The sequence below is a fragment of the Amblyomma americanum genome, chromosome 3, assembly GCF_052857255.1.
Source record: "Amblyomma americanum isolate KBUSLIRL-KWMA chromosome 3, ASM5285725v1, whole genome shotgun sequence".
Taxonomy (NCBI): Eukaryota; Metazoa; Arthropoda; class Arachnida; order Ixodida; family Ixodidae; genus Amblyomma; species Amblyomma americanum.
The window spans coordinates 87,003,614-87,012,147 of NC_135499.1; positions in this window are offsets into that span (position 1 = coordinate 87,003,614).

Genomic DNA, 8,534 nt, shown 5'->3' on the forward strand with positions numbered 1-8,534 from the left:
GTTCTCAGCACAACCACTACCTGTTAGCGGTCGCATTACTTACACGCCACGCGGACCCAACACGCCAGCACAAGACAACGCTCCTGCGCAGCGACCACGAGGCGTCCCTCATCCGGCTCTCTCTCCATCTCACGAGGTGAGCGCCGAGCAGAACGACGCCTGGGGGGACTGCTTTCGAGCCACGCTGACTGGGGATCGTCTGCACATCCATTCTGAAGCTTGTCTAAACACAGACCCCGTGGCCCAAGACATTCGACTCCGTGCCACATAAACCACGCGTTCACGAGGGCTGCCCGCGCCCGCATCCGTACTCCGAACTCCTAAATCTCCCAAGCCTCGGCATCACGCGAGCGAAGAACAACGACGTAACGTGAGCCGTCGACAGGCGCGCTGCGAGACTCCAAGCTCCGAGCGAGAGCATTTTTCCAGGGAGACGAACGAGAGACGCGGACGAAACGAGACGCGTCAGCACGGTCCTCCCAGCTCTGCAGATCCTTCGAACTTACTACGTATTAATGAACCAGTTCGTTTTACCCTTGTATCCTTAAGCTCAACGAAACCAGTTTTCTTTTAATCGAGAAGAATCCGGCCACTTCTTCGCTGACATACCCCTCCCGACTATAGTTCTTATATGCTATAATCACGCACCAACATAAAAATTAGGGAGGCGTGGTACAACGTTCCACTCTCCCTCGCACATTACAATACTGCTTCTTGGAGGGGCCGTTAAAGAAGCAGTGGCATTTCGCGCCAATACGAGTATGTTATCAGTTCCGCATGAAATACTGGTGGCCACGCATCGACAGCGGCGATCTCGGATGTTAGTGGTCCGTTGATCACAAAGCTTTGGTTTCAGAACGAAGCAATCCACTCTAATAAAATTTTCCCGGGTGACTCGGCCATTAGAAACATTGGTCCTGTAGTGCCATTTGATATGCAGTTTTTCAACCTTTTACCTGAACGTATGATTTAGCCATCGTCCCACACCACATGGATTTGTCCTAATCCCGAAATGCCCTCACATGCACATGCCGACCGGTAATAAAAATTCAAATGCTTTCGTTTAATCATTTAACCGCCGCGGTCGTTAAGTGGTTAGCGCTCTTCGGCTTCTGAACCGGAGGGCTCGATTTCAATCGCTGCTGCGATAGCCGGAAATGCCAAAGGGCCTGTGCGCTGTGCGACGTCTGGGAATGGTATATAAAGAAGCCCAGGAGGTCTGAATTACTACCGTGCCTTCCACCAGGGTGCCCATCATAGCCCATGTGTCGCTTCGGAACGTTAAACCCCAGAATTTGCTTTTTTTTTCACACACGTTTTCAACTTCGAGAACTCGGACAAATTTCTAATGACTTCGTGAAGTGGTCAGCACTGTGCGTCATGCGGGGCTAAACCAAATAAAGGAAAGTGCTTGGCTCAAGGTTGCTACGGACAAAGCGAACCATTCATCAGTCCGGATCGAAAGGTGCTGATTATACACGACCATCTCTGTCGATGGCTGACCACCAACACCCCTGCTGGCACCAGCGTGTGCGAGAGCTCAAGCAAGCATACACGGTCCGTGAACATATGCAAGGCGCCAGCTGCTGCTCTCTGCCTAGCCTTGTTTTCCACCCAGCCGACGGAGCGGAGGACTCAACTGAAGTGCCGTCGAGTGTGATGAGTGCCAGAGCTCTGCTGAGGTGAGCTGTGTCCTCACGCGAACACACGGAGCCCTGAATTTGCGCGCCCTTTAACCCGAAAAGCGAGGATGTGTACTCGGGCGTGTTGCGTGTGATGTATTGCATTTCTCAACGCTGAGTAGCCTTCACGGGACAAAGAGAATAAGAAAGCCTAAAATGGATAGGCCGCCAGCTTGCTTGGCCTGTTCACATGTTTTGATCCGAGCGAAGTTGCCAGGAAAAATAAACGATCACCGGACGCGAACACTTCAGACCGCTTTTCCTCAGAGATTTCTTTTTTCTTTCCCTCCGCTAGCCTTCGTCATCAAGCACCATCGAATGTGAGGAGCTCTGCGCCGCTAAGGAAAGCAAAGGTGCAGGGTCATGCCTGGTGAACCCTGTGTAAAGCGGCCGATGCTGGCCAGCCAGAGGCCACCACACCACGTATCTTTCATAGCGATAATTGCAGAGAGGGCTTGTCAGAGTTCTGAGTCTTTCAAGCCTCAGGAAAGGCTTTCAGAGTGCTGAGGAACCACGCGTGTCTTGGCTTCCGTCCTCTACAGCCTGCCTAAAATGCCTCCCCCCCCCCCCCCCCCACGAAAAAAAAAAAACTTAATGCCCCTTCAGAAGTGGTCATATTTCATTAACAGTAATTGGCTGTACAGTAAACCAGTCTGCTATGAGTAATTGCAACATGACGGCTCCCAAAGTAGTTTGGTTAATGGGGATAACGTCGGGGTTCAGTCACGTGAGGATCCCATACACCACTCCAAGGGACGCAGTTTGAGAGCCCCCGTGTCCAAAAAACGTCGACGTGCCATGTCGTGGTAAATATATCTCGCGTTCACCTGCGTTAAATAGTACACCCCACCCATTGCCACTGACCAACACCTGCGGAATGCTTACGGGAAACGTGCAGTGAACATAAGCCCGGCGGTGCGCGGTAAACCGGGCAATGCGGTTCGTAAGAGCGGCATGGAAGACGAACCAGGACCACAGCGGCTACGAAGAGCTGCCACGCTGCACAATGAGGACTGTCTCCACCCGTTCATTCTCACGAGGCTAAGGTTTATACGACAACAGGGCTCATGAATTAAGGCCTATATGCCAAGGTCTGCGCAGTGCGGCTGCCTTGAGTTCTCGCAGAGGAGCGGAAAGAGCACTGTGTTACGAGGATATTTAGAAGCAATACGGGGTCGACAGTGACAGTTTTCTGAATAGCTGTGTCATATGCATGCACGAAATGTCCATTAACAACCAGGAGATTGAATCAAAGCATTCCATTCAGTGTCGGCTAATGATTTTCTCAAGGTGTCAATGTTTCAAGACTGAGCCCATGGCACGAAATTGATGAGGACTATCTTTTGAGAATGAGATGAGTGTTATTTTAGAATTGCTTTTAGCCGGGAGAGCTTGTCAAGGCGTACGGAGCGGCACTATCCCTGCTCCCAGGTTTTAAAAGCTAAGTTCGCTTTCGATTCAATCGCCATTCGCTGCAACTGGTGGACAGCTGAGCTCCCATGCGCCGAACATTTAAAGTATATGAAGAGCGACGACGAAATTTGGGCTCTTTGGTTCATACTTCTGAACAGTAGTTCAACAAGATAAGGGACCGGCGAACGAGCAGGCGCACACAGCGCTAACTTCCAAAAACTTTAATGGAAAAGATGCACAACAAATTATACACGCAGCATTGCCGTGTCATCACAAGATATGCGAAAATCAGCGCGAACTTAGGTCGGCAATTTCTTTTTTAGAAAGTCTGACAGAAGGTGTGCTTACACAAGCCCTTCCTGGCTATATTTCCTGCTTCGATGATTCCACGAGTGCGCCTGCCCTTGCTTTTCCGAACTAAAAACACTCATCGAAGAACGGCCTGCAATTGTTGCATGCTTGCAATGCTTGAGTAGTTCTCGGTCTTTTCCATTCTTATTACTTACATTGCGATATGCTCAAGAAGGCGGCCATTTAAGCAACGACCAGTTTGTCCTACATGCTGTCGTCCAGGCTTAGGTTTCTAGACATTAGCATCATCTTTAGCCGTGGTCATACCCGCTGGGCCTACGAACCACGCAATAGCAAACCTCTCCTGCCCTTCAAGTCAGCCCACTCCAAAATGGTCAAAAGAGCGATTGCGAAACTGCCTCCCAAATGCCCTCCGAAAATCATGTCCGCAACTCATATATCCAAGTCTGCAACAAGAGTTCAATAGGCTATCGCATGCTGGCTATCGCATGCTGGCTATCCATGGTCACCTTCTGATATCAGTAGCAGAAAGTTTGTACAAAAATTTGAATACTGAACAGCAATCTTGGGCCCGGGCGCCTTTTGATAGACAGAAAAAAATGTCAGTAATTTCGTATTTGCGTGCCATTTCTCTCGATCTGAAGCGCATTGTAAAATTGACTGATGCTTCAGTTGTTTTTTCCGTCCCTGAGGAGTTGGGCAGCTATATTCAAGGTAAACAATGTGCTCGTCACGTGTCGACTCAATGCAAAAAGAAACACTAAACGCCGTTTGTTGATTGTAAAGAACGTGTAGTGCACCAAATTCCGCTCTCATGTGGACGACAGTATGTAATGCTATAGTCAGCGGTATCTACCTTCCCTATAATTAGACGTATTCCCCGACAACTTCCAATGCTTCGCTTCCTATCGTACGCTGTAGTTCCCTTGTGAGGCTGTTGTGCATCACTTTTGATTTCTTGACATTAATTTTGAGACCCGCCATTCTGATTAGCCTTTCTAGGTCCTAGATCCCAATTTGAAATTCGTCCCCTGAGTTATTTTTCAAGGTAGCAGCCGTCACTGAGACTCGAAATTCAAATCCTAGCATGCATGTCTGTAAATTGGTCTGGCGTCGAGCCGGGCACGTACCCAACGCCCCCCCCCCCCCCCCCTCCAAAACTGCGCTCAACCCCTCTCCCCAGCAGTGTTCTTGTTAGGCATGAGCCCCCCCCCCCCCCCCCGAGTGTTTTTGTTAGGCATGGGCCCTGCCCCCCCCCCCCCCCCCCCCCGCCTCGCCCTATACAACTGCTTCGGGCACCCCCCGAGAAAAATTTCCGGCCACGTGTCTGCGTCGAGCCTAGGTATAACCCTCGTGAAATGTACGGCTGAGCAAAGCCACGTTGCACTGTTCGGCCTTCGGACGCTTAACGAATATTGCGCCCGCATCTGGAGCCCAATGCCTCCTGAGCGTCACCCATCGTTAAGCTCTATGCTCCCCCCTTCCCGCCTCCCGGCGCATATTACTTGGCAGGCTAGAAATCATCAATCTGGCCGGGATCTCTCTGCCCTTCACTGTAGAAAAACATCGTTGTCTCACTACAGTTCGTCACCCAGCACCTTCTAATATTACATCCTTATGCCAGTCCTAACGACTGTCTACCCATTCCTCTTACTTCAGTGTGCTGCAAACTGTACACGCATAAACCAGAACAACTTATTTCTGAAAATCAGCAACGTTCTAGATACCAGCGTGTGTCATGCCCCAATTATTCGAATTTGTACGAATCTTGAACACTGTCCATAATGCCCTCTACACCAAGCAATTTTTACTAACTTTTTTTTTTAAATCTTCGTCTGTGTACCTTTAAACGCTTCATTAGAAAGTTTTGAACCTGCGGCTTGATCACGAAACTACTAAGTGGATCGAAGAATCTTTAGCTAAACAGACAACTACCTGTATATGCGAATAGCTTCACATTTGAAACTAAACTTATTAAATCGAGAATGCCTCAGGGATCTGTGCTGAGGCCGCTACTGCTTTCAGTTTACACAAATGACATTGCCGCTTACATCGATTCATCCGCATGACTTTTCGCCAACGATTGTGTTATTTGCAGGGACATAACTAACCTTAACGATGTTGCTGTTTCGCAAAGAGGTCTAGATAGGTTAGCCTCCGGGCGAAGTGTTTTGCAGATGGAAATCACTAATCAAAATAAACAGAGGACTGTTTATAATCTATAACCCCACCAAATTATTACTTAAAAAATAACATCGTTATTGAGCTTGCATCAGTGCTCAAATATCTAGGCTGAGAAGTGCTTTCGATTGTTAAAGTATCTATGCGTTTTTAGGATTTCATGCTGAAGCTGTCTTAATCACGTTGGAAACATTGCGAACAAGCGCTAAATAAATTGGCACTTCTTACACATCGCTTGTTATTTGCCAAATCTGGCACTGCACAGCAGTCATACACATCACTAATTCGGGTATTACAGTATTACCTTTCATTTATATGGCATCCTCATCAAGGTAATCTTACTGAGTGGAATTGTACTAAATAAGGCAGCAAGCTTACATTCCATGCGGTTGCACTCTCCACATCATAGTGCTCCTGCACTGAAACAATCTTTAAAACTTTAGTGCCTCACTACTGAGGGGAGTTCTTTCGCTCTTCTTATTTTCATTGCCTTTTTGCACTTTGTACTTTGCGCACTTCCCGAATTTCGTACTTCACGTCTGCAGGTACATGACAACAGCTCGTCATATGTCATCCCGTACCGATAACGCGCATAAAATTTAACCAGTATATACTCGCAGGAACAAATATCAAGACCTTCTATTAGTCTGACCATAAGGAGGAGCATTGCCTTACCTACCAGCACTCTGTGTATAACCGAATCGTCTCCTTTCCGCAAATAATTGCTGACTTTCCTCAAAACAGATGCCGCATTGAATTTTTTAAAATTTGCTTCTGTTGTTTTTCTGCTCCGAAATGCGTGTCCAACTGGTTTATTCAGCATATATTGCATGTATACAGTCGTCCATACACCAGTCTAGAGCGCTCGAATGGGTTGTACCTGTCAAACTGTGCGCTGTTCTGTTTAAAATGACTTACCAACTCGCCCAAGCATCCGTTTTAAAGATATTATCCTGCATGCACATTCCCATGGATTGCGTTTCTCTCTCCGGGTCTTTAAAATCTATACAGGGGCCCACCAGGCAGTGGCGATAGTCATAAATGCACAGCAAAAAGCGCCTTTCTAGCGCTCGAGACAGGTGTTTGGATGACTGTACGCACCAATGAAAAGCGTTGCTGTATTTCGCTCTCAAAGCTTTTATTTTACTGTATGCGTTTCTTGTTTTCTGGCATTTAATTCGTCTTGATGTGAAGCCGTGATGTGTACTTTAATGTGACCACTTCTTGTAATTGTGCTATCCGCTCATCCATCGTTCCTTACGTAATGACCAAACGAGCCCTAATGGTAATAAAATAAATAAATAAATAAATAAATAGAAAAAACCAGTTGCGCTCCTAGTAGTCTCCCTATCAACTGCCATATGAAATGAGGCGCCCCGATAGCTGACGTACCGCACACCAGCGCTCCGGCTGAAGTACGTCGCATTTTGACATCAGGGGCAAAGAAAAAGAAAACATATTGCAGCTTCGCAACAACAGCAGCAGCCTGGGGCAGAAAAACACAAGCAGTGACAGTGAGCTGGATCTTCATTCAGGATGGACCCTGACGCCTTGTTCTTTGCGCGCCCTGGCAACTGACCTCGATGTAGATTAAAGCATCGCACTTGCGCACGCCCATGCGTGTGTTGTATTGAGCGTGTGATGGCAATACAGTTTTAGAATGCATTAGAACATTCTGGATCGCGTCGGCTGCTCTTTTCGGGGTCGCCACAGCAGCGAAGGAGTCAACGCGCCTCAAGGAACACGAGTATACAGAGTATACAGCAGCGACAACACGTCGCGCCTCTCCATCTGTCCTTTCGCTGCAGCGAGCGACGCCGAGCATTGCTTAACGCTGCCCCCCCCCTCCCCCCCCCCCCCCCCCCCCCCCCCCCCCGGAGCGTCGCACGATCAACGTAATGCTTCCTTTGTGCTCCATCGCCGCCTGCCGCCGTCGACGATCTGGAAACCACTTGTGGTTCGTTGGGAACAGGGTACGCGCTGCCGGCCTAATATATATAAAAAAAACAGAAAGGTCAACTGGTAAGGCGCTCACAGCAGACTAAACAAGCGTGTGGCATGCAACGGGGCCGTTGTATCCAGCTGTATGGCAGTAGGAATAAAAACAGCAACGAAAGGGCTTGTGTGCATGTAGGTGGCGCGACAGGCAGACTTCGAAGATCAGCTCGGAGTGGCATCCGTTGCGATTATACTCGCGGGCTCCTACAGCATCGTTCATGGTCACTGATCTGGCGTTGGCACGTAAGAATATATATGGTTACAAACATGCAGTGCACTGCGCATTTTGCTCGTGCTGTTTTCTGCCGAATGCTCTCGGGACTAGGGACAGAGCAAAACGGCTTGGAAAAAAAATCCAGAGGCGATCAGTTGGATTGATGCGGAGGAAACGGGATAGGATTCTTCTTTCCCTCGCCAATTTATTCCAATTCTGATCCTATTCAAATTCCGAAAATGCAACTACGCAAAATGTGTCACATTGTTAGATAGCGGCGAGCCCTCGTACCACTGCCAGCTCAGTGGCACAGCGGTTAATCGATGCGCCATTGCACCCGCAGGTGGCTGTATCAAACGCAGCCACTGATGGGACTGATAGATCTAGGTTGCTCTTCTGCAGCGATGCGAGAAAAAATAGCTCCCGCAAGCCTAACTTTTGCACAGATAATTATTCGGGAGGCTGTATATTTTTTCACATAAGCCTGCTGTTGTCTTTCTTGTTGGTCATCTTCATTTTTTCTGTCATTCTTCGTCCGGCATCGCCCTCCCCTCCCCTTCAAGTGGAGAGATGAGAGAGGGGCAGGGGAGAGGGGGACGTTTGAAAGGTGGCAGTTGGAGAGAGGGAAATTCCCCTAAACACCACACGTGGCAGGTTGAGGCTTCACACAGAGGCCTAGGCCGCCGACGCCGCTATGCAGTTTTGGCCTTCATGGCCCTCCCTCGTAATGCTAT